The 27,106-nt window shown below is 35.5% G+C and overlaps 1 protein-coding gene across 3 annotated transcripts in view; it reads right to left on the bottom strand.

Moving 5' to 3' along the window:
* The window catches only part of LOC127935712 (zinc finger protein 516), a 35,781-nt gene extending 14,909 nt beyond the window's left edge, over positions 1-20,872 (bottom strand). For 2 of the 3 annotated variants that reach the window (XM_052533812.1, XM_052533813.1), the window contains exon 1: positions 20,598-20,872. The gene's annotated coding sequence lies outside the window, so the exon portion shown is untranslated. Of the gene's footprint in view, positions 1-18,651; positions 18,929-20,597 lie in introns of those variants that run through there. The other variant, XM_052533811.1, reaches the window with a different exon arrangement.
* Positions 20,873-27,106: the final 6,234 nt, after the last annotated feature.

A 27,106-nucleotide genomic window follows, 5' to 3' on the forward strand; every position in this document is an offset into this window, starting at 1 on the left:
CCCAGACAGTTCATCTCATCTTGTAGCTCCATCAATGCAGGATCAGTGCATTTTTCAAATTGAGCGGTGTGTGAGTGTGTGTATGTGTGTCAGTATGCATGTGTGCACTCAAATCCTAACCCAAACTGTGCATTTTGTCCAAATGCACAGAGGCACTAACCAAACCACTAACAGGCATCAATGCTGACAAGAGAAGATAGAAGAGCTCTGTTATCTTTTGTTCTCATTGTGATGTGACAGACATCAGATAAATCACTTGTTTTTCCTCAAGACTGCAACCAGTGAGATTGTTAATGCAAAATTTGTCCTAAAACAAGCAAACTGTAACAAAACAAAACTTCGGTATGAATTAACATCCATTTTGAATTTCCACACAATGCGCAAATGGTATTTTGTTTTTATTCAAAATTACATTTACCAATGATGAAACTCACTTGTTATTCTTCATTATTGTCTCTGCTGGCTTCCTATCTTACTAACCATTTGGTGGATCTCAAATCCCCTCATACTACAATTGCATTGTGCCTCCCACACCAGAACTGTCACAATAGCTCATGTCTGTACCTCCACTGAGCTATGGGGAGTCCACCGCAGCCATTGTTGGATGCAGGGGTCTATCCTACACTAGAGGCCTGTCTGAAGCATGTCTGGTTGGGGGAGACAAAAGGAAGTCCCTCCCGGTCCCATTTTGGAGTAGATCCTGCCTGGTACCCTCAACTGCTGATTACGACTTAAATAAAAGAGGGTCTCTGATGCAAGTTTACGACTGCAAGCAGAATAGCAAGTGCTGAGGCTAACATTGTCATGTTAAATTACACAAAATATTCTGGTGTGTTTCAAAGATGCGATTCCCCCAGGTTTGAAACCAAGGAACGAGAGAAGCCAAGAAGAAACAGGCTTGGTTGGACATGCTACACAAAATGTCAAGTCTAGCAAAGTTAAAGTCTGTGTAATGAGGAATGTGAGTACAGATGTGGTCATACAATAAAAACTGAACGGAGAACGGGCACAAACGTTTCTATTCAGCTGAAATGTAAAGCTAAGTGATACAGCTTGCACAGGGTGAAGGGCTCCTTTGTTCTGCAATGTTTCTGAAATGAAGACACAATGAACACTACTTAGCTGTAGCCTGCCCATGTTACATAGGCATAAGACAAGATTTACAACTTGAGTTCTTCAAAAATACGCCTCCCCTATAGAGACTTCGTCCCTGTCCACTAGTTATGGTTGCTGACAGTGGTTATGTTTAGCCGTATGTGATTCTAGTGGTTTCCACAGTTTTGATATAGCCACCATTCATTTGAGAATCCTGAGGAAACGTCCTCTGACACGTCTGCTGTTACCCCTGCCTCAATGCTAAGCTGTTGTTTCTAATACACATTTTCCAATATACACACTGTACAAAGTGAGCACCTTCTGAATAGTGATTAGTGATTGAGTCCTCTTAAAGGAACAGTTCACTCAAAAATGATGTCAGTATTTAGTCACCCTCACTTGCTTTTCAACATTTCATATGCTTTTATTTTCACAGAGAAGTATAAAAGTAGATTTAATGAATATATAGTGATCAGGAAATGGTCAAATGCCAATGATCACTTTTTGTCAAGTTGTTGTGTAATGATTTCTAAAACATTTGTTTCTTTTCCAAAAAAAAAAAAAGAATGCAGGGGTTAAAAAGGAAATGAACAACATAATAAACAAAATAACATTAAATTCAATAATAAAAAACACTAGTTTTGCTCACATGTTTATGGGTTGATAAGATTGTTTGATATTTCATGCCCATGAAAATACAGAAAAATAGTAACATTGTGAAATATTACTACAATTTAAAATAACAGTTTACTGAATATCATTTTTAAATACAATTTATTCCTGTTATGGCAAAGCTGAATTTTCAGCATCATTACTCCAGTCTTTAGTGTCACATGATCCTTCAGAAATCCTTATGAAATATGCTGATTTGGTGTTAAGAAACATTTCTTATTATTGTGAATGTTGAAAACGTGTGTGGTTTAATATTTTGGTTGAAACCATGATGCAATTTGCATGATGTAGGATACGTTAATAAACAGAAAGTTCAAAAGAACAACAATTACTTATAATAGATATATTTTGTGACATTACAAATGACTGTAATGTGTCTTTTGATCATGTAGTGCATCCTAAAAGCATTCAAATAAGAGTATTTCCAAAAAAATAAATGCTGACCCATAGTGTTACCACATTAAGCATATTCTGTAAGCTACCTGGAGCTATTTTACAGTATATGTTGGAACATATATGCTAAGCAGAAACTTTTATCCATCCTTAGTATTGTACTTTTTCTATGACTGACTACTGCTGAAGTAATCAAATTATAATCAAGTGATCAATGATTGATACGCAGCCATATGCTTGAGGATATTCTTCACATAAATGAAATCACATCTTCAGGATCCGCTGTTTACATGCCACCGACATGCAAGCAACAACACGTGCCGGTAAAGACATGCACAAGCACAAAAACACACACAAAGACAGCCAGCTTTCAGTGGAAAGAAACAGCAGCACGTACACAGGCCTGAATCTGAGAGACACAGCCCTGAGCGAGAGCTCCATTCTTTCCCCTCCTCTCTTTTCTCTGGCTGATGAATGGCTATGGCGAATCAACTGTCTGCTCGCTCATTCAACCTGACGGCTAGTCCAGCTCAGCACGAACACTCCATGCTCTGGACACTACTCCTCTGCTCTGAGCCAGTGTGTGTGTGGGAGAGAATGAGAAAAAGTGTGTATATCCTCATGTGAAAGACAGAGCTAAGCAAGTTCATGACACACATGGTTTTTCTAACACGCCCTGGCCTGAACCATAGACCTTGAGCCAAAATCCTATGTGGGAATGTGTGTGTGCTAGTATGTGTGTGCACTGTGCACATATGTTAATTGCATTCGTGCCAAACAAACATGTTGCATGCCAGTGTGTGTGTTTGATAAATCCTAAAATATCTTGAGATGCTGAGCAAGAGAGGGGCTGCAGGAAACTGCACTGGCACTGCTGATGGCCATGTTATACCACGAAGCAACAGTGCAGCTTAATGTGTGTGTTATTGATGTGTGACGCTCATCTCCTGATAAGATTACTCCGCTGAAATGACTTCTTCACAAAGCAGTAGTTCTTCCAAGCTCAGTCAGAATTCATAGCTCGTAATTGTATAATGGAATGATAATGGCCTCAGATTGGTTGGAGATGAGTATTATCAAGCAGAGATTACAGATGTGCCATCGCCATCACTGCAGAACACCACTCCCTAAAGCCAGAACACGCTTACACAAGCAATAAAGCGAGGGATTATTTTCCTGCTTGTGTGCTTGATGTCTGAGCAAAGAATCTGGAAATCTTGAATGATGATATCATTGGAAAGGGTTTAGGTTTTGATAAGATGTGAGACATTCTGATAAGTAACTCTAGCAACTTCCAACTTGTGATTAAATCGTGTAATGGTGCAGAGCGTTTGTTCAAGAGAAATACAGCTCTTTTTAATCTACATTAATTTTTTGTCATAAAAAGAAAAACTAAAAATACGTAAAAAAAAATATATACATTTATTTATATGGACAACAAAATTGCTTTACAAATTAAGAAAATGCGATCTTTAGAAAAATTATTTTCTATTATGAAAATGTTTCTCGGTTTTCTCACTTGTTTTACAGTTGCAGTTAAGCTTAAACCTCAGATTGAGTTAAGTCAAAAATCTGTGAATGAATTAAAATATCTTGTCAAAACAATTCATAAATTCATACATGTACATGAATCAGAATTTCTTTAGGATCCCCTGATCATTAATTTACTTAAAAAAAAAAAACAATTCTATATAAAAATGACAAATATGTAAAAAAAAAAAAATCATGTATTACTTTCTTATACGTGCATAATGAATAGTCATTATGCAATTTTGCTATTCAGCTATTTTTACCCTTTTTTAACTTATAACTTTAAGCTATTTTAAACAAAGACGATTGTATTATAAATTCCAGCAGATCCGTCAAATGGGTGAATTGCAATATAAATGTTTTTGGATAAAGAGAAAATTTTGCTACAGGTGTTCACAGAGTGGGATTATATGTGTTTTGTTTTTTGGTGGAAGTCAAAGCATGCAAGTGTGCCTGTGTGTGTGTGTGTGTGTGTGTGTGTGTGTGTGTGTGTGTGCGCGCGCACGCATGATAGAGAGATGAGAGAGGGACACTATCAGTAATGTTTATGTAATATCTGCCTGAGCCTGTGCAGCACTCCTGATGGCAGGATGACATAACACCTATGCGGACACACAGCTCATCCAAGAAACACACACATGTACACTCAGACACACAAAGAAGATTCCTCTGGTCTATTTTGATTTAAATGCAATCTATCATGATTTGATAGTTTCAAAATAGCAAACAAATTCACAGGAAAACAAAATCACACGTTGATTTGATAAAAAAAATACATATTTAGTATTTTCATCTAAATATGAAAAATCTGTCAGCATGTTATTTATAATGATACACAATTAAAAAAAAGAAAAAAAAGAATACTGTCCAATATTTTTTTTTCAAAGAATGAAAGTGAATGACGACTCTAAGTGGGGACTTCAAGCTCCAAAGTGGCAAAGATACACCACCAATTATGTCTATATGACTTATGAACTATAATTTACATCTTTTGAAGTCATACAGTAGCTTTATGGAAGTAACCATCTGAAATTTAAAAGAACCAATGTCTTATTTCTGAACAAATCATTCTTTTGAATCAGGATAAATGAACCAGTTGATCCAGTTCAAACTGTTCTTAATGATTTGTTCTTGAAGCAAACTAATCCGGTTGAGTTCAAAACACTGACTCACAAAACTATTATATAGCTTTACAAGGTTTGGAATATAGTGCTTAATTCACATACCCTTGAGATACTATTATAGATTTTACATATGATTTTAATTAGTTTTTCTTTTTAAATGTTCTTTTTCAATTTAGTTTTTTTTTTTAATGATTTCATTTTTATGTTTTTGTTTTATAGTATTTATTCATTTTTATGTGAGTTTTAGTTGTATTTATTTTAGTATATCGTTTAACTAAATGAAAATGATAAATGCTGAAATAAAGTTTTATTTCAGTTAATGCGTATTTTATGTCAAGTAATAAAAAGTTTTTTTTTTTTTATGGGTTTAGCTTTAATGAACTAAAGCCTTTACGCAATGTTTGTTACTGAAGATGGGTGGCTGTAGAATTGATGTTGGGACAGTAAGTGGCTTGCAGATACACTTGTGTGGTTAACGTGCTCTAGTGCTGAACTATAATCTGAAGGCATTAACTTGCTCTCTAAAAAAAGCTCTCTGAACAGGGATTAGATTATCATGGTAAGGCCAGCTCAGACTCTCTCTCCCGCTCTCTTTTTTGTCTCTCATTCCTACTCTTTTTTGCACACACTTTCTCAACAAATGAAGGTAAAAGAATAAATATGTCACAAAAACTAGAAAGGCTGCTGATGTGGGTCATTCTTTGAGTTCAATCCAAAACTTTGTAACTTTGTACCTGTGCTGCCTGCCGTCATTAAAAGACATCAGGTAGAAGTGGTCAAGGTCTACAAATATTTGTGATAAATTTCAGTTTGAGGCAAACACTGATATGATTAGAGGGAACGTTCCTCAACGTATGTATTTTCTGAGGAAACTTTTATGAAGATGTTTTATACTTGTTTTATTGAATCTATTATATGTTTTTCTATTATTTGTTGGTATGGCAATTTGAATTTAAAGAACGGGTAAGTTGAACAGTATTGTTAAAATGTGAAGTAAGAGAGTTGGGACTGATTTAAAGACTATCACACAAATTTATGAATATAAGGTGACTAAGAAAAAGGCCAGTTAGTCCTTTATGTCACCCATCCATTGTGTAATAAATTTCCACTGCTTCCTTCTGGCCAGAGAATGAAACCCAAATTTGTGCAAATCAAACAGATACAAGAAATATACAATTAAATGACTAATTATAAATGTGTGTTGTATGTGTGTAGTGTTGCTGCTGCATGTGCATGTATACTAAAGAATTTCCTTTTAAGGACAATAAAGTTAAGTATGTAAAACTCTGTAAACCATATCAATGTTTCATCTTACATCTAGCATATATTATGGCACAGAGCAACAAAAACACTTTTCTGGGTTTATAGCTGGAGGGTGAGTGATTGTTGACTGTAGAGTCCTAATGAAAATGCAGTGAACAGCAAAAATCATTTTCTTAAAGGGATAGTTCACACATTTTTGCTTTTTATTTATTTTGTCATCATTTACTCATGTAATGGTCAAAAAAGCATCCAAAACAAGCTACAAAAACAACATCAATTACAATATCAATTCTTGCATTATATACACTTTCAAACCGCACAGCTCATCCCTCCACCGCATGCTTTATTGACCTTGATGACACCCCGAGTGGGACACTCTTACTCAGAACCGTCTGGCCTCCGTAAATATATCTGCGTCCTTGGCGAGAGACGACATCATGGTCGCTCGGTTAGAGCTTGCACAGGGCATGCCAGATGTCTGTCTCATGGCCTTTAAAGTATTGTCTCTCCAGCTGTTTATTTATTAATGTTAAGTTCACACTGCGATAACTCTCACCCTGCAAATACTGTTTATTATACCAGAACCATGAGAAGAGGCAAGCATTTAAAGATGAATGTAAATACACTTTTATATATATATTTTTATATATATATATATATATATATATATATATATATATATATATATATATATATATATATATATATATATATATATATATATATATATATATATATATATATATATATATAAGCCACCAGGATGCAGCTGTACAGTTTTGTGTTTGATTGCTAGGGCATTGCTATCAGGTTGCTAAGGTGCTATAGGCTGTTGCTAGGTGGTTGCTTACCCATCAAAGTCAAAAGAACTATAGAGTCTATAACATTCTGCTCCCTAAATGAGTCGTTTGCTCTTTCTATAAGGTGACATCTGAATGCTTAAAGTAATAGAGCACTATTTGAGCTGAAATAAAGTTGAATACTCTAGGATCAAGGTTTGATAAAATTCACATTTGAGCAATAGTAATAGTGATATTTACATTATTAAAAAAAATACCTGGTGCTGATCTTGAAATTTTTTTTATTTTTAGGGATTGGATTTCCCCTATAAAGTGTAAGAAACCTTAAAGCTCTGGTGCACAATGTCCAGCGCATTTAACTGATATTTAATTGACCATTCACGGTGTGACCTTACATCAAAAATACCTTTGTGACCCCATAATTCTATATGAAAATGACAACTATATGACAACATAAATTCTACAGCACGAAAGTGGTGATGCACCAAGTAGCATTATCATATATTGTAGCGGACAGAATCTAATTGGTTTGTAGTACAAAGAACTATTAAGAAAGTTTTTTCTTTGTGTATAATTATTTTTACATCATATTTTTAATAGTTTGGAAGAAAAGAAAGTTTTTGTTCTCTTTTGCGAATCCTTTATGAATATTAAAAATAATCAAATCAAATCAAATCAAATATGTATATATATATATATATGTGTGTGTGTGTGTGTGTGTGTGTGTGTGTGTGTGTGTGTGTGTGTGTATATATGTGTGTTTTTTATTTATTACAGTATTAATGTTATGCATCAGGGCATTAATACATTAAAGAAAATGAATCTATGCTTTAAGGTCATTGTCACAGTCTCTGAACAAGCTCAAGTTTCTTAAAACGGTTGGTTTCTCTCACTCTGGTTAGTTTATAGGAGGACAGGTAATCTAAGACCAAGACAGCCATCGGAATCGCTCTCTTTCCCTCCCTCTTCTCTGTTCTTCTTTTGCATGTTCCTGTTCTGTAAGAGAAGATCTGTCTCTTTTTAATGAAACTCCCCCATCACACCCATCTCCCATCTGGTATGTGTGCATATATGTGTGTGAGAGGAGGAGGCTTGTGTGGTTATGTGAGTGTGTGTTAGTATACATGTAACCAGAGGGAATAGGAACACATGTATGTATGTGCGGTGTCATTACAGCAGGAAGCCTTTTCTCTGATGAGAGGTCTCACTTCCTGTTTATAGAGCAACCACTGGAGCACAACAATAGCTGGAATTTTGATGGATCGGCATTCGGCAGAGAAGACGCCCAACTCACACCCTCCAGAGGAAAGCTTCACTCTTGCTGACTAACATACTACACAATATGTGAGAAATCAGAGACAATACACAATGTTATTGATCACTCGTAAATAAGCATAAAAGTCTTTAATTAAACAACAACTAAAGTGGTAACTTTTGGCTCTGGTCTGATCAAAATGGTGTTGAGCGCTCCCCTCACGGAGTGATATGTCATGGCGGGCTCTCTGGGATTTAAGGTCAGTCCAGCTGGACGTCTGGTGCCAAAATGAGGTGGATTACACCCTTTAATCCCAGTCACCCCAAAGGAAGTGAACTAAAGCTGTCAGCGTCTTTCTTCAGACCACAGTCTTCATTCAGCTGATCTTCCTGAATCTCTTTAAACAGACTTGGTGAAATGTGAGAGAAGTGCTACTATCACTTGACAGGATAAAAAAAAGTAAAAAAAAACAGATGTAAAAGAGTTTTGCCCTTAGGGGAACAGCAGCACTGACTGCTGAGGTGAATTATGTATTTACACCGTATCATGTGACGAGGGTTAAGACTTAGAAGTTTTGTCAAGGAATTAGGAGTATAATACTTCTATCAGTTCTTTAGAATCATGTTAAATTATGTTGAATGCTGTACAAAATAAATGCTGCAAATTGTAAGCTTCATAAATGTTCAAAAACCGAAATAATTTGTTATACTGAATTTGTTTTTGTATCTCCCTACAAACAAAAATGGATGCCCAGACACCATGTTTTGATCCCACTTTATAAAGCACAACATACTGATTTCAGATACAACACTTTGCAATTTCTCTGCTCTCAAAGACAGGTGTTTACTGAAGAAGTTTACGTGTGTAACTGGAAATGCAAGCATGTACTTGCATACATTTACTTCAACAACTTGAGTAATTTGAACAGTAGTGTTGCACTGTATTGTATAAGAGAGGTTTGGCACTGAATGCTAGTTTTATTTTCTCAATAACTGAAATCCCTTGAGCTTGAGCTATTAATAGGCTCTGAGCTCTTTTATTTTTTTTTACAGAGGAAAAGCTGTTGGGGAAGCTGAAATTTAGTCATTTTTCCAACCTAGGCTCACTGGAAAATCAAGCCTCTGTCTACAGAAAAACTCCAAAAACGTACCTATATTTACTTCAGTTTCATGTTGAAATGAACACTAGTGGTCCTAAAACACCAATGACTTTTCATTCTTGTTCACAAATTGTGATTACAGGCATACTCCACCCCAAAATGCTAATGTTGTCATCAATCACTTACCCCCATGTAGTTCCAAACCTGTAAAAGCTCTGTTCATCTTCGGAACACAATTGAAGATATTTTAGATGAAAACCGTTGTGACTGACCCATAGACTGCCAAGACTACCTGCGTACTGCTCATTCTCCAAAATGGTGCTACGCTGATGTGGAGTGATACAGAAGAGACACATTGTTAAGTCGTTATTTTTGTTTCATTCACATACAACAAGTATTGTCGTCACTTCATAACGTTACTGTTGAACCACTGATGGCAGAGGGACTATTCTGACAATGCTTTCATACTTTTCTGGACCTATACAGTGTAACTTACTAGGCAGTCTATGGAACAGTCATAAGCTTCCCGGTTTTCATCCAAAATATCTTAAATTGTGTTCTGAAGACGAACTAACCTTTTACGGGTTTGGAACGACATGAGGGTAAGTGATTAAGGACAAATTTTTCATTTTTGGGTTGGAGTATCCCTTTAATGAACACTTATTTTGTGCCTTTCTTTGCACAGCACTATGTTAATGACTTCAAAATACTTTTAGTGCATTATAAACTAACACATTTAAGTGTTTGTATCACCAGCTCCCAATATATGGCTTTTCTGACAGAGTAAACTTGCTCGGTATCTCATCTGGTACAACACTGCACTTGCTGTTTTAGAACAACACTTGTTGTAGAACACTTGGGTGTCCTGTGAAACATGAGGCTTAAAAAAAACGTACAGACTTGTAGATTTAAGATAAAATGGCGTGGTTGCCTCGGCTTTTGTCTCATGTTTGCTTTCGTTAACACTATCGGTTAGGTTTAAGATAGAATTTAGTGTAGATGGTGTTATTTTTAAACGCGATAGAGCATAAACCTTTAGCACGACTCGCTGGAATTATTATTTTCGAATTGCTGTAATATGTAGAACAACCAATGGGTCACATTCAAATTAAAACTGAAAGCACTTTAAGCACCACTCACTGGACATTCCACCTTGAAAGTGTTGTGCAAGAAACAATGTAATATCATTCATACAACTCACTGGCCACCCATATGACCAAGACATACTTTCCATTCCTATTCATATGATCACAATCCTTTCAAAATAAAATATACATGTATTTTAAACCAATGATCAATCAAAGCGACATCAAATATTTAGCTGCATTAGATACAAAGTACACAAGAAGATATAACGTGCTGTGCTTTTCTACATGTCGTTTTACAGTCAAACCAGACTCTGAATAATTTACAGCAGCAAGGTCTTGACATCCACAGGATCCAATTAGTTGAAATCCACATGCAATCAGTCCACAGGAAAAAGCACAACAGGGACATCTCCAGAGAGACGAGACACTATTAGCAAGTTTCTAAAATACAGAGGGGTGAACTGCGTAAAGAGAAGAGCAAATGCACCACTGCTTTGATGGAACATGGAATCCTTGAAATCAGATCAGTGAGCAAAGAATATGATACTCGTATACAAATACCTCAGTTACTCAAACAAACCTCTGATAAGGTTCTACTGACTTAGTAATAGCTGTGCTTTAAATAGCAGCAGCTATTAGATATAGTGTATGATGATAGTGCAGTTTAATTTCATATATAGAACTATGTTACAGTACTGTATAGCTTATGATATGGTATGACATTTGCTTGTAGTCTTAAAAAAATAATCAGTTTAAGTGCCCTCAAAAATAAATAAAAGTGACATGCAAATCCCAGACCAGCTGAATGTTTGTCTTTGCTGAACTTTAAGCTTTTCCATAAATCAAGTGAAGAACTGCACAGCTTGCAACAAAAGATTGTAACTACAACTTTATTTCTTCTGCTTAAAACAAAAGATGTTTTTGCGCTAACAGTGAAAGTTGATGGGGTCCGATGTTGTTTTATAGATACAAAAAATAACAGCTACCTTTTTTCAAATTATCTTCTTGTGTGTTCATCAAAAGCATTCAAAAGTTTAGATCAGCACAAGAGTGAGGAAATTATGGCAGAATTGTCATTTTTGGCTGAACTATCGTCAACTATTTAAAATAAAAAAAAATGTTGATGACTAATCTAAACATTGAGGTTAGTTATGATGGTTATGGCCATGTCACTAATAGTAACAAGAGAGTAAACAACTAAAACAAAACAAGCAAGCCAAGTTTAGATAAAAGAATCTGACCTAGAAAGTTTACAAAATGAATCCAAGCCAGAAGCACAATATAAACTACTCTTGTGAAACTGTTATTAATTCCTTATGACTTTATCAGTCAGATTGGGTTTGCATTGGTTTGCATTACAAGCTCAAAAGAAAACGAGATGTTTCGGTTCTGTCTAAGGGTGGAGTTGCCACAACGGTTTGTGTGGTTTCCAGCCAATGGCAACAATGACTTGTTTCTATAATCTCCAATAGAACATTTGTTAGACATTGTGTGATTATACGCTACTGAATAAAGTAAGATAAAAGGCTTTGGTCTGGTTCTTAGTGTAGTATAGTCGGTTTGGTCTAGTGTGGCATTATATGATATGGCTTGATTTGCTGTGGTTTGGAGAAGTTTTATGTTCTAATTGTATAACATGATCTGGTTTAACCAGGTTTGGTTTGGTATGGTCTAGTCTAATTTGGCCTTTCGTGGTATCATATGATCAGTCTTTCAGCACTGCTAGTCTGAAAAGGTCTGGTCTTAGTTTAATACGGTTGTGGTATGAGGTTAAGGCACACATAAAACGGGGCAGTTCTCACAAAAAAGAATTACACTAATTGCACATTCAAATGTTTAAGGGTCAGGAAGATCAAAAGTTTGGGGTTGGTAAGAAGTAAAAAAAAGAATTATATATATATATATATATATATATATATATATATATATATTATTAAAATAAAATAAAAAATATTCTCCAATGTAATATATATTTACATTTTTTTATTCCTTTGATGGCAATTCAGAATTTTCAACAGTCATTACTTCATTCAGAAATCCTTCGCACTTACTGATTTGCTCAAGAAACATTTATTATTATTATTATTAATATTATTATTATTATTATTACTACTAAATATTTTGTGGACTATTTTATGAATAGAGAGTTCAAAAGTTAAGCATTTATTAAAAGAAAAATCTTTATTAATATTTTAAATGTCCTTACCATAGGTTATTTCGTCAATTTAATGTAGCCTTGCTGAAAAAAAATATTTAATTATTAAAAAAATAAATAAATATATATATATATAATAAAAATAGTAATAGTAATCTTACTGACCCCAAACTTTTGAACGGTAGTGTGTTATTATTTACTCAATATCATGTTGTCTAATATCATATGACTTTCTTTCTTTCAAAAAAAAAAACGAATTTAGAAGAAAATCTGTGAATGAGGATCAAAGCCATCAGCCTTAAAAAGAAAGCAAAAATCATTCAGAGAAGGGTTTTCATATTATAAGCTTCTATGTTCCTTTTTCAGCATTTGGATCTTTATAACGACAGCTACCATTTTCTTTCATAAAAAAATAAATAAAAAATAAACATCATAAAACAATCCACGTTGGTGTTCCACAGTAAAAAGAAGTTTGGAACAACATTAGGGGGCATGAATAAGATTTTTGAGTAATCCATCCCTTTAAAAGGACAATGGTTCTGGCAATGGTTCAGAAAAACTCTTCTAACTATATGCTGGACATGATGGCAGTGAGGTCATGGTCAAAAACTGGGATGTGTGCAGTATACAGTACCAACCTGTTCCTGTTGGAACGTTGGACAGGAAGATACACACTGCCATCACTTGTTGTGCTCTCTAGTGCCAAAGCTGTGCCCTGCTTAGCTCTCTCTGTCTCTGCCCGCTGCTGCCAGCTCACCCATGTGCCAAGTCCTCCACTAGACACAGGGCATTATGCACGCCTAACACAACTGATACTCTCCAAATTCTGGACACAATAATCCCAAAACAGTTTTTATGCTCAAAACACATTTGTTCGTATTACTGCAAGCAATTTACAGTAATGGCATCACCAGCTTGTTTTTCCACTATGCTGGATGATGCTGATGATTCAGCATTACTAAATTAAAAAAATAAGGGATCTGCAATCATTTAAATAATTCCTGGTTTATTCAAGACAGATAGTATTTGTTTGTGTACTTATAAAACAACGCACTGGCATATTAGGACATGTATTCTCACATAAGCATTTCAGAAAAACAAGTTCAGTTAGTTTACCTTGCTATGCCAGTTGAGGCCATAATGCCATAAATGAAAGAACAATTACAAAATAGAATAACTATAATATGAAGTGGATTTTTTTATTATTATTATTATACATAAATAAATATTTGTTTAATAAATAGATCAAATAAAATGTTGATTTAAGTTGATTTAATAACTATTAATCATTAATAGCTATAAACGATTATTTATTTTTCTTTTCTTTTTATTAAGGTAACCTAAACATTTTTCCAAATAACAATTTTATGAATATTTAGCTTGAAAAGTGCTTTTAAAGGTGTTTTATTTTAACATTTTTTATAAAAGTTTATTTTAAAAGTTTTTTAAAAAATTATTTAAAAAGTTTAATATTTACTGCAATGACATTAAAGGGGTCATAAACTGCGAAATCACTTCCCTTTATCTTTTGACATATAAGAGATCATTGTACTATAAAACCTTCCAGTAAATTTCAGAACTCAAACTTCTCTCATTAGTCTAAAAATGCATTATATTGAAAATGACAGGTTGTGAAATGTGCCACTTTATGATGTAATAGTGTGGCTAAACCCCACCCCCGCAGAGGAAAAGCAACACCTGCTTCTACATCACAGCCTGTTAAAGTCCCGCCCACCGATTCACGCGTGTAATGAATGCGTGATGTGCAGTCTTTGCAGAAACCAAAATAATAAAGATGGCTCCGAAGTCAGGAAGCTGTTCATTGTCATCCTTCTTAAGGAAAGAGTTATCTTACTGACCACTAACTGACCACTAACACTAACTTCCTTTTTGTTCACTTTATTTTACCATGGATCTGCTTACAAACAAGGCACAATTCATTGCAATATTTTCAGAAAGATTGAAACTAAAAGATGATGCTGTGGCGACTATATTAGATGTGACAGTAATTTGACACCACACAAGTATGGGTTGCACTTTATTTTACAGTACGTGTACTAACATGTACTTATAGTGTACTTACAGTGTATTTATCTAAGAAAGTTCTGGTAATACAAGGTAACTACATGGGGTTTGGTTTAGGTTTAGGGGTAGGTTCAGGGTTAGTACCCAGTTGTTACATAGTTATTGTAATTACTATAATAAGTACATAGTATTTACATGAGGAACAGGACTGTAAAATAAAGTGCTACCCAAGTATGAGTAACTGTTATTACATGGTCACTATAGCTTGCACTATAGCTTGCACTATAGCTCACTATTGCAGATCCTTTGATATATACTGAGTATTCATGCGTTTTTAACCTTAATCACAGCAGCTTTAATCTATGAAGGATGTAGGCTGTCAAACATACACAACTTTTAGCCAATCTTAGCGAGTCTTTTCAAACAGAGCATTCTGATGAGGGGGGTCAACACAAAACAGAAAAATATTCTATTACTTTTAAATGATTATGTTTTGACCCCATGTCATGACCCCTTTTATATATCTTTAATTATGTCTTAAATGTTCAAAGATTTTTCGGAACTGTACGTAACTAACAATGTTTTAACTATAAAACACGGACCATTTACTACCTAGTCAAAAACAAACAAAAAGCACAAATAGGTATATAAACAAATAACGATCAACCAATTTAGGAAGACATCTGTTCAGTCTTAACCTGGACGTCTTAACTCTGTAAATTAAATTCTTCACGCAGAGTCTCTCCTCCCCCTCAGCTGCACTTAATCCAAGTGATTAAATCATTTTTCTTCAGCCCTAATTTTGCGTGTTACAGGGCTCTGATGGAGGATGGGCATGCTCTTTATTGATTGGTGGTTTGAGCAGATTACCCTAATAGAGGGATTACCACCCACATGTTGACCACGCGTGTTGGAGCCCAGCTTCCCATCAGATGGCCAGGGGGAGCAATGAAGACATAACACACCACTCAATGAAAGCATAAGTACGTTCATCTGTTTAAAGTGTGCGCATTAACAAGTATTTGGCAACTCATTAAGTTCTTTTATTTGCAAACTCCGTCATCTCAGCTGTGTTGTCAGTTAAGATGTAGTCAAATTCTCCATAATCATCCCACATTTAGACGCCTTAGCACAACTTGCTAGGAACTTGACAGGTTCTATGACAACTGGTGTAAATGTCATGTCTAATGCTAATATGTTAGCAGATACAACACTTGTATGATTTTTTTTTTCTTTTTTTTTTTTTACTGTGGAAAACAGAAGAGGATAATTAGAGAAGAGGACTGATAACCAAACAGTTTCAGCTACCTATTTTGATTTAGTTCATACTCAGTGGGACCTAAAATCATACCAACATTCTTCAACTGACATCATTTTGTGCTCCACAGAAGTAAGCCAGTCATACAGGTTTTGAATGACATGAGGGGGAGTAAATGACAGAATGTGTTTATTTTTTGGGGGGGTGGACTATCACTTTAAATAAGTTATAGCAGAATATCCAAGCTCCTCTTTTTCATACAATGAAAGTGAATAGAGACCAATGGTGACCACAATTCAGTCATTTCATTACCCAAAGCAAATATATAGTTTTAGATGACTTGGAATAGTGCACGAGTGATGTGTCTACTTTTACAATGCTTGTTTAGTAGTTTTTATTCCTTTTGGAAATTGGGGTCTTGACAGCCTCAGTTTCCTTTCACTTTCATTGTTTGGAAAAAGCAATTTATTCCCCTAAATTAAACCAAAGGTAGAGTAAGACCACAGTGGTGAGAATTCAGAAAATGCATGGATATTTCCCTCAGGATAAAGAGCAATTGACTTTGTCTCTCAATCTGAACTCTCTCTCTCTCTGTGTGTGTGTGTGTGTGTGTCCTTGAAGCCATTTTCCTAATTATGATTCTCTTAGACTGAATGTACAACAGTCAGCTGTTTATTAAACAGACAGTTATTCAAATTAATCCACAACAGGTAAAACTGCTTTGCGGTTGATGACGTGCATGACCAAATCCTCCAGCCCTCTCTCTCATCTATCTATTCCTGTACGTGTATGTTTGATTTAATGAGCAATGAGAGGTAATGATGCAGCAATGAAACATTTAACAGCTTTGTGACATGCTATAATACAAACGATGCATACTGTAGCAATAAAGTCAACTCATAAAATCTATTTCCCCTACCATGAATGTTTTAATAATCAACATAACACATCATAAAACATTACTGCTCGCACTACACCAAAAGTGTCTTGCGTTATTATGTCTTTTGAATCCAAATGACACTAATGGCTAAGCAGCCTCAAATTGCTTCAGTGTAACAATAGCATTAAAATATTAAAGTTGCAAATGTAAGCTTTTCTCATGTGTCCAGATGGGGGAACTAGAAGCTTATTCAGGCCATGGAAAAAGAATTCCAGTAATCTACTGCTGATCCTTCACAATGCCCCCCTTGTGCCTTTTGTTTTAGCCTCCCCACTGCCTGTACTCAAAGCCACTGATAATGTTAATGGTCCCTTCCTCCAGCCAGCAGATCTTGAGCTATTAGGGGCTGCGAGAGGACTGAAAACGCTTGTTAAGTCATAGATGAATGTCGAGGGGACGTACAGGGTCAACACTGCGAGGTCAACACAAGTTCATGCCATAAAAGTGTTAAGGTGAAGAATATTTTAATAATCGAATCATTTTTCCAATATAAAGAACCTTTTGTCCAACGATTAGGTTCCATGGATGCTTAAGGTTCTTCATGGAACCATAAATGCTAATAAAGAACCTTTATTTTAAGGAGTGCCGTAAACATTTACATTTTCCCATTCACAGAAAAGGATTGCAGCAATTCTTGAAATCCGAAAATCCCACATCTTTCGACATTTGAGTGTTTGAGCCCCAGCCCCCTTGCCCTTTTCAGATGAAAAACAAAAGAAGCACAGAACATCTTATCACTTTTCCTTACATCTCAGAACAGTCACAGTTCATAGGTTGCTTGGGTCTCTTCACAACTCAAACAAGCGGTACAACACCCACTCACTCATTCCCAAATGAACATGCTGGAGTTTGTTTGATTTGCACTGTCAAAAGGTGTGTAGTGCATGAACCGAAGCCGTGTAAACAACCTGCTTCATTGAGGCTGAGCACAGTTACCAGCTGCACATAAAAGGGAAGTGACTTTAGCAAAGGCCCCATGCAAATATTTCCCACCACTGCTGCAAGGTAAGGTTTTTGTCTATCGCAGAACATTAGAATAACTGTAGTGTTCAGTCAGTGTTAATATTTTTTTTTATTTTTTTTTATTTTTTTTATCTATGGCTGTCTCTTGAAAACTAAGAAGATAGTAAACAAAGTAAAGTATCCAGTTGTTACTTTGAGGAGGTAATTATTTTCACATATCAACTAATGTTTTTTTTGTTGTTTTTAGAAAAGTGATTCAGTTAGAGTAAAACTACACGTGCACACTGAAATTACACTGGGATTAAATGGATTCATTAAGAAATGAAATATAATTTTAAGAAACCTACTATCACAATATATGTAAAACAGTGAAGCTAATAGTCACACACTCCTACAGACAAAGGAAAGCTCAAACTATTGATCCCACTCAAAGTCGTTTTAGTCCGATACAGACCCCTCATCACAAAGCAAAGGGGTATTAGTGTGCTGACGCCATCCCAGCAGCAGCCCCCCAACAGCCCTTATGCCAGCAAATTCACCTAATAATACAAGAGAGCCCTACATATGTCCGTTGTGTCATTTACCACAAAACCTCCCTCGACTTTGACTGTCACATGAACTTTCAGCTTCACATGAGCAGATGTTCTTTGGCACCATGACAGTCGTGATCATGATAATGCACACACATATCACCCTCCTAATTATCATTATCAAACATCACCGAAACCAGTTTAACAGTTTTTATCCAAACTAATGAACACAATAAATAAGTAACCTTCCTTATATGTAAACTTAAGGAGCTAGTAACAATTATAAACCCTCTAATAAAACCCTTGAGATTATAACTAGTTTCTCAACTATAGATGTGTGTTGAAACTGTGTTGAAACTAATCAAAATATACAGAATGAAATACTGTATAATGCAAACATGATATAATTAGTATACATACCAATCAGTTTGGTTACGTTTTATAAATGTAAAATGTCTTACCATATGTTATTATTTATTAAGTGTCCTCATGTGGAAGATCAGTCATGCACATTCTTTAGGAAACACGAACATCCTCTGCTGGTTTTCAAATGCTTCATTCGCATATTCCTTATCTCTGCATAGTTAAGATCCCAATTCAACAGGACCGTTATCCAAAAATTCCCTGTAAATCGCAGTTCATCGTCCTCTAAAGGCTTTGAGCCTTGATAATGGTAAGCTAAATGTGAACTGACAGGCATCCGACAAGCTTTCAGGGAGAGGGGAGGAAAAAAAAAACTGAACAAAACAAAAAAAGTAAAGCACCAAACCCCGCCCTGGACTGTAATAGCTCTCAAAGTAAGGGTTTAAGACAATCCAAAAAAGTCTAATAATAGATAGGTTGGCTAATGTTTAAAATAATCATGTTGAAAAAAATCAATAGGATAATGGAAGATTACTGATAACCTAATTGTATGCTATTTGCATGGCATGTTTTTCCATCTAAAATAATTGGTGTTCAGTGATGGATCATGTGTTGCTCTGCATCAACAAGTTTATTAGGCCTATTTAAATATGATGTTTCCCTGACCCTGGATGAGTCTTGGGTTTATAGTTAAAATAATAACAATTAGAAGAAAAAAATGCATCTGTGCGAGATGTAAAATACATGACGTGGCTGTTGGTAAATTAACAAAAGAGTGGATCAAATATGCTGGTCGTTATACATGCATTGTCAAGAAAAAATTAAAGTAAAAAGGCTACATTTGAAGCCTTAAAGTAAAGTGAAAATATGCACGACACCTCCGCATGCCAGCTCAAAAGCTGTTAACGTTATAGTTGGGAAACGAGAACCGGGGCTTAAGAATAGATTCTGTTAAACATATAACGAAACAAATTATTTTCACGCCAGTCGATTTTTGACAGTTCTGACTGTGTTAAGTGTTGTTTATACCAACTGTACAACTGAATGTACAGCGCGAAACAAACAGCAGCCAGCATGTTCCGAGTCCCGAACGAACAATTCTCTTATGAGCCGATTCTTTAGTGAATCAAAAGCATACCGAGTAACCGGTGATACGATTCAAACGAATGACTCTTATGAGTCGGTTCTTTTTAGTGAATCAAAAGCACTTTAATCTGCCTCATTTTACTAAAACAACAAATAGGCTACTTACAGTTGCGATCATTATATTTTATATAGGCAAATAAATGAAACAATTTAGTTGTTACCTTTAATTTTGTTTGTTTCATATTTTATATCCTAACCTAACATAGTTTACACGGTCTGGATTGCCCCCTATTAAAAAGTCTATGAAAACTCATTAAAAGTCTGGGTAAACTCTCCCTTTGCCGGAAATGTGCTGTTGACTTATTTCTGATTTGTTATAAGCTACATGTGCAGAAATCTGAAATGATTTCCTCGATCGTAGGCTACCACTACTGAGTGCAGTAGTAAATATGATAAGAATTTATTTTTCGAAACACTTCTTCCTCAAAGGTAGCATATACCAAAAAAGCTCGTCAATGGAATTATGATCAAGTCAGGAGGAATTGGAATCATCAAACTCCTTCGGATTTCCATATAACCTACAGATGGTTCGATGTGGTTAAAGCTCTTCAGAAGAGAAACTTCCTAAAAATAGCGCATGGACAAACCGAATGGGTTATGGCAGAGGTTATATATGTGTGCGACACCATAGGCTTTGTGTATCTATACTAAAGAAAACAATTATTCAGTGTGATACTATTTTTTTTAAAGTGAGTTGCCAATAGACTGATCTCTAATCTTAATCTAATCTCAATTAGACCAGCGCTGAAACAATGCCTATTCACATCACGCCAGAAAACCCAAGCGAAATCTTCCCGTCAAATCTCCCTTCAAAGTAGCGAACTATTATTAACACAACAGCTTATGCGATCCTTGTGTTTACGGTCGATTCTTTCTAAGAATTCGATTCGAAACTTACCTCGGTATATAAAAATGACGTAATGAAGTTGTGGGGCAACGGCACAAACGCAAGGTGACTCTTCAAGATGATGACAAACTGAGTGACATCCGCAGTTTCCAAATGACTGAAATCGCAAATCAAAGCGATCTGGTCGTCTAGGTTTGTAGATCGAGAAAACAATGTGATGACATCGAGCGACGTTGATCCAGATCGAGACGGATCGACAGCGAAGTGCCCCGTGCGTTTGGTGCGACACCTGGAGCGGCGATGGTTCCTCCCTCTTTCATTGACTATTGTTTGTTCAGCATAAAGTTGGGTGATGCAGAACTCTGGTGTTCAGAGCACACTCTCTGTCTGCTCGCATGCAAAGTGATAACGCATGATGACCGACAGTTTAGGATTATAATTAAATTATTTGGAGAAACATAGGTTATTGGGTCAAGGACGTGATACTCATTTTTTATTTATTTTCTCTGGGTCTGGTTATTTGTCTTAGGTAATAAAAATATAGGGTATTTAATTATACTAACTAGCTTAATATCTAAATAATGAATACAAAAATTGAATTATGAAGTGGACTAATTTAAGTCACATTTCTTGGTAACTGGAAAAAAATCCTCGGGAAAAAAAATAAAGTTGAATCATTATTTATTTATTATCATTATCATTAGCCGGTTTCTGACCCCGGTATTGTTTTGGAGTATGAACTGCCAAATCAAAGTGGCTCAACCAAGAATCTTTAATTATTATTATTATTATTGTCGTTTGTGTTGGCACGTCACCCATTTAGACCGTGCATCAAGATGAAGTCTTACATTTCTAATCACTTGTGGTTTAAAATAAGTTTATCATCTCTGAAATTCTTTGTCACTGACCCACATATAATTTATCTCAAATAGTTGCATTTAAATGGTAATTTTCAATGTTATGTCAATGTAATATTTTATCATTTATTAATTCTTTATTAGTTAAATTAACTGATTTATTATTATTTTCATTTAAGGCAACTGCTTTTTTTATTTATTCACCACACTTAATCACCATTGTCTACTTTGAGCCCTTCATTACATAACTTTCAGGCCTGCTGTGCAGAAGTGGATAATGCGGTAGCTGTTTGGCTGGAGCTGTTGCAGGACACCTATGTGAAGAGCGGTCATTAGTGGCTCTCACCAGAGGCTGTGACAGCTGTCGCTTGTGGCTGCCGCTGGGCCCCAGTGCCTCCCCCTCGCCCACTCACAATGCTCCAGTATGAGCAGTAGGTCTGAAAAGACATGCAACCTGACTCCCTCATCTCCACTTACCCATCTCATATTTAATCCCAGACTCACCCTGTCATTAACCACCAGCCACACTGCTTCTAGCCCACAGCTTTGATCATTAATCAACGCATTCGCGCAATTATCGAACGGCACAGCTGCCAGCCTAACAATGCCAGTTTTGATAACTTTTCTCTCACTCTTTCTATAATATTTTCTATTATTATACATCCTTCATCCTTTCTAATCATTTTATGAGTATGCTTGACAATTAGTATGGTAAAATTAGGCCTCGTTTGTGGTATCTGGGACTGGCACCTTTTTTTAGGGCTTGTTTTTGAGATGGAAGTCTGTGAACGAGAGTCGATGGATTTTTTTTGGTTTTGGGGGAAGGGCAGTTCTGAACTCTTTCACCAGTCGATTCCTCTCAGGCACACACAAAACCTCACACACAAGGGGGAAAGGATGAGTATAAATTATCACATGTGGAATACAATAAAGCTCTGTGGCTTCAATGGAATAATCAGTGTTTTTTTTTTTTACGGGGGCATGAAAAGAGGGATACAGTTGGGCCAAAGTATGTTTAAAAGACATTAAATGTTTAAAACTATTTGCACTTAGTATGTCTGCAAGCTATTCTGTTGTATCCCGAGTGTATTTGCATTGCAGACACACTTTGCCCTCACAGAGAACCTTCTTCTCATTTCTTGTCTTTCGGCGTTTGCGTTCGGATCCAGAAAGGGTTTGCATTCCCCCCTGCGCTACAGATCTTTATGCATCCTAGTTATTGAACATGTGAAAGTAACTGAATGCTGCAACCTGTTGTTTAAATGGAACAGCAATGTGGAGCGGAACAGCTTTGACTCTGAGAGTTAGTTTGAAGAGTGGGGGAGGATGCATGTGAATGTTCTTCCAGCAGGTCAGAGTTCACAGGCTCCATCAAGAAGTGCAGAATGCTTTTCCTGTTCACCTCCAACTGTGAAGTTTATAGAGACAACAGAATAACATGCTCAATTGACTCATTTATAACTTGAAGTGGGCCGATTCATCAGAAACCTGTTCATTAGTAGCTGATGCAATCTCTTGGCACTGTAGTAAAACAGGAAGCATCTACTTTAAATCTGGGACATATAGTAGCTTATCAGTGACATCAGCTACTCTAGTCTGAAGCAGAATATGCATTGTTTTGTATAGAATGTTGCAGGAAAAGGAAGTCTAAAAATAGGTCGCACCAGCACAAGCATTTTGGTTTCTCATTGGTTAAAACATTTCAAACCTGCATGTTACATACTTAACCCCTCTGCTTTAACCCCTTGTTTTGTGATTTGCAGTGTCAGGCCTGTTGCTTTGACAACAGCCGAATGTGGTGAATATTTCATGATGGGGGGAGGGGGAAGGTGGCCCGCCAAACTTTGACCTGGGGACTAATCCATTCAGACAAAAAGAGGCAGAGTTGAATCCTTTAGGAGGAGACAATTAAAGCTCTTTTCTGTGCATTGATAAAAAAAAGTTTTCATGAAAAACATTTAATTTCATTGTGTTATGGAAATTATTATTATTATTTTAGAATATTATAAATTCCACCAAGATGTTTATAAATTGAATCTTGAGAACATTAAATCTTTTGTCAATTGCCCTTAACCCTCTTTGGTACAGTGTTGGTATGTAGCAGAAAAAAATAAAAACTACAACAGTTAAATATTTGTCCATGTTAATTTCCGAACAGATCAACTTCATCTGACGTAGATTTACAGTAAATCGAGCAAATATAAACATTGCCATGTTTCTGTTCCTCAGTGGAATTCCTTGTGTGTGTGTGTGTTTTTTTTTTTTTTGGCCTCAATTATATTGAATTTATATATTAAATTGTTAATTTATTCAGACGTAGTTATAATAATATTACTCTGTTTATGTAAAACACCAGCACAGTTTCATGTATTTAGAAAAAATGTAAGTATATACTACAAAAAGGTCAGGAAAAAGTGTACACAATTGACCATCAGTGACTATAAGGCTGACTTTAAAGATAATATATATTAATAATATATATTATTCGTTAATATATTATATTAATAAATAATAAATCACTCAGTTTGAATTTGTATAAGTTCAAAACTGATAAATATACATATAAAACAAACATGATTTTAACTGGATAAATGTATACTTTAGAAAAAAATATATACTACATATATTAATATAAAACTATTCAATATATATCTTTTAATCTCTTTCTTATTTTAATGTAAAAATAAAAAGATAATGTGGAAAATATCCCATTGTTCGAACATAATGGATACCACAGCATGTTATAAGAATATACTTCTTTATCTAAAGAGATTTTGTGTGCACTGGTAGCAGGAAGGTCCCCCTGGAGCACTTTAAGGTTAAGGGCCTTGCTCAAAGGCATTGAGCGAAAAGATGATCTCAGTAACTCTCCAGGGCCCCTTCTAGTTTGTGATTGAACCTGGAGTCTTTGTCTTCATAGCCTGGATCCTTTATGGTTAAAAATTCTAGGCTTGTTTAATGACTGTTGTATTACTAGTAGTTGTGCAACTGCAGGGATATCACTATATTGCTGCCGCATTGTCTGATTTATTTAACTTCATTAATGCGATGATGTAAAACTTCCTGCTTTAAATGTAATCAATATCTTTATTTTCATATTGCTGAGTGTCATCAGAATTAAATGGGGATTTGTGTAAAAAATAACTCACGGTTTTAGTTAGACATTTCTTGTTCTTGGTCTCGGTTTAGGTGGTCTTGACCACAACTCTAACTGACACTCCCGAACAGAACTGATGCTGCAGAAAGTCTTCCGCCATCCATTACCACACAAATCACATTTATTTTGCCTCTGGTCATCCATCAAATCAGAGCACTTTCATCTGGCAGTGTCTCTTTGTACCTGTAATTAGTTTTTGGCCAGGAGATTGACTCTATTAAAACAGCATAAAAAGAGAATAAAGAGGTTTGTGTTTTCTTGTCATGGCTGCTCAGAAGCTCTGCCTAATAATGGCTGATAGATTCTTTCTGTCAGGCTGTAGAGAAAACGCTAGTCTGGCATGTTTATGACATTACCTCAGAGCAGCAGCAGGACTGGAGTCAGCAGCTCAAGGCCGAAAGGGCTTTATTATGTGTCCTGAAGTCACATAGATGGCTTTGTGGCTTGGACTACACAACAGCTGTAACCCAGCAAACATCTTATGCTAATGTTCCAGTTAAGTTATGAAAAGGTTCTTTCTGAATGAAATGTCCATTTTGCTTAATGTCCATTATTGCATTTTAAAAACGTATAAAAGCTAAGAAAAAAAAAAAAAATGAAAAAATGTTGTTTGCTTGTTATGCAAACATCACAGGAATATTCCATTTAATCATTATGCAAACATCATGGGAATGTAACTTTAAATGTTCTCTAAACATTATTAAACAAGTAGTAACATAAATAAATTGCCGTAGGAACAATAATTCAATCAGATTTTTACAAATAAACACAAATAAACAGCAAGTATCACATCAAATTAAACATGCATATTTTAGATAGAAAGACTGAAATGGTATTTTCTTGTAAAACATACTCCAATAATAATTAAGAACGAATGTTCTATCAACACAACTAGAAAAGAAAAGAAAGGACCTTACTTGAACGCTAGTCAAAGTTCCCTCTTAGCACCTGATTTGAGTTGTGTTATAGCTGATGGTTTAAAATACTGAGTACTGATAGTGGAGAACAGTCTAAACAGGCAGTTTTGTTCATCAGCGAGCTGGCAGTTAGAAAGAATATATCCCTCCTAACCACAATACAACAACACAAAATTAAAGTATATGTGTGTGACGTCAAGCACCTTTATTATGTGCACAGCTCTTCTCACCTTTGAAAAATGACAGTATTAGATTCTTAGTCTGAATTAGAATGAATTCTATAATGCAACAGTCTACATTGGCCTAATAACCAGCAAATCTGATCTCTTTCAGAAATGGACATGTATGCGAGGAGGAGGGAGAATGCAGGATAAATGAGAAAGGAAGGGAGGGCTGAGAGAGAGAGAGGGAGAGAGGGATAGCAGGGGTGCAGGCAGATGGTCGGGCTGGTGTGGAGTCTTGCTTCATTGGAAATCCCTGAGTGTTTAACCCCTCCTCCACTAGGGAGAGATGTGTCATGACAACAGTTCCCCCCTCCCTGCAAACAGATCCTCAGTGCTATCACCAATCCCGGCCCCCAGAGGAAAAGAAGCAGCTCTGTCAATCTGCCTCCGCAATACTACTCACATCTGCTTTGCTCATGCAGGTTCAGGAAGTAGATAGATAGATAGATAGATAGATAGATAGATAGATAGATAGATAGATAGATAGATAGATAGATAGATAGATAGATGTGCTCGTCTCTTTCATTTAGAGACACGTATGCCCTCTACTGGCTAATCAAAGTCATGACATTTATATTATGGACCATGGACATTGTCACTGCAACAGTTCAAAACAATATTCAAAGGCCTCCTATGTAGGCTACAATATTTCTGCTACTGCTGCTGTAATGAAAAAGCTACTTGTTTTCAACTTTTTAATTTACATAGAGGTAAAATAATAAAAATAAATTAAATAAAAATTATTTCATGTTTAATTTTTGTAATACTATATATTATATATTTATTGAGTTTGTGGGAGATTTTATTTTTCAATTACTTACAAATATAAATTTTAGAACTTGACATTACTAGAAAAAAATTTGTATAAATGTCCATTACACCTTAATATATATTTTTCTTAATTTCCTGAACCACAATTCAACAAAATAAAAAAAGAAAAGAAATACAAATTATAAATCACAAAAAAAGCCCCGTAGTTGAGAACTGATATATATATATATATATATATATGAAATGTAAAAACAAACAACCATATAATTTAGTAATGGATAAATATTGGATATATTTGAAATAAGCCCAAGCCTAATATCAAGCAAATGTACATTACACAGTAAATATCACTAAAGAGAACCCATGGCAACCCATTTCAAACTCTCCCTTCAAACGTGCACTTCACTATTATACCAAGCGAGGGCAGTGTTCCACATTAAGTAATATCAAACATCTGTTGTCATGAGCTACAGAACACGGGGAATAATGGATTCATGTGAGCATTCGTGTGTACAAGGACATAGATATTTCAAAAACAGATCAAACATTCTCTTTTTATTGGGAAGATCACGCAAGTGTTTTTATTGTTTATTTGGACCGGAGAGAAATTTGTTGGGATCATGTGAGACAAAAA

The sequence above is a fragment of the Carassius gibelio genome, chromosome A19 (assembly GCF_023724105.1).
Source record: "Carassius gibelio isolate Cgi1373 ecotype wild population from Czech Republic chromosome A19, carGib1.2-hapl.c, whole genome shotgun sequence".
Classification (NCBI taxonomy): domain Eukaryota; kingdom Metazoa; phylum Chordata; class Actinopteri; order Cypriniformes; family Cyprinidae; genus Carassius; species Carassius gibelio.